The sequence below is a fragment of the Capsella rubella genome, unplaced genomic scaffold (genome assembly GCF_000375325.1).
Source record: "Capsella rubella cultivar Monte Gargano unplaced genomic scaffold, Caprub1_0 scaffold_8, whole genome shotgun sequence".
NCBI lineage: Eukaryota > Viridiplantae > Streptophyta > Magnoliopsida > Brassicales > Brassicaceae > Capsella > Capsella rubella.
In genome coordinates, this window is record NW_006238916.1 from 1,346,734 (window position 1) to 1,347,916 (window position 1,183).

The following is a 1,183-nucleotide window of genomic DNA, read 5'->3' on the forward strand; positions in this document are numbered from 1 at the left end:
AAAGTCCCATGGTTCTTCATCAACTGAAAGATAGCGACGGCTCCTTCTATTTCTGCTAGAAGCACAAAGTCACTGAGATACCCGGGCAATTTGACTTGTCTTTGTGATCTTCTTAACTCCGGTGCTGCCGTTTGTGGCTGTACTTGCTCTTCCTCATAATCTTGCTCAGACTCATTTACACTCTCTTGTTCTGTTTCATTATCTCGTGGGTCACCAAGCTCTCTGTTTTCATTGATCTCTCTATTTTCTTCTATTTCCTCTGTTTCTTCTCCTCTGTCGAGACCGTGATTTCCAAAGTTCCCAAAGTTTAGAATAAACGTTCCTGATTCCATAGAAAGATCTTCTGAAATACTCCACTTCCATCTCTTTGTTTCATCAAACACAACATCCCTGCTTACTATAATCTTTCGATGTGTTGGATCCAAAAGTCGATACGCCTTAGATCCCGGTTCTGTGCCAAGGTACACAAGCATTTTTGACCTATCATCCAATTTTTTCAAGTGTGGTGCTTCGACTTTCGCATAACAAATGCATCCAAATACTCTTAGATGTTCCATATTAGGTTTATTGCCTTTAAATGCTTCATACGGAGTTTGGTTAGCTAAGGATCTTGTTCCTACACGGTTGATGATGTATGTTGCATGCCTCACAGCTTCTCCCCATAAATAATTAGGCATGCTCATGTGCTTTAAGATGCTTCGTGTCATCTCTAGAAGTGTTCTATTCCTCCTCTCTACTACTCCATTTTGTTGAGGAGTATATGGAGCAGTGAGATGTCGAGTGATACCATTTTCTTCACAAAAATTTTGAAACTCCAAGGACACGAATTCTCCTCCTCGGTCTGTGCGAAAAGTGGTGATTGAAGTTCCTGTTTCTTGCTCCACCCGTGCTTTGAAGATCTTAAATTTCTCGAATGCTTCACTTTTCTCTTGCAAAAGAATGGACCACATGTAACGTGAATGATCATCGATTAAGACAAAAATGTACCTCTTATGCGCAGCTGTGGAAGGTGTAATTGGTCCACACAAGTCTCCATGAACAAGCTCCAAGACTTTTGATGCACGATAGGAAGTGAATTTGGGGAATACATGTCTTGCTTGTTTTCCAAGTAAACATGATGAACAAGGTTCCGTAGCTTTTGTCATGCGAGATATTCCGACTACCAGTTCTTTGGTCACCATAG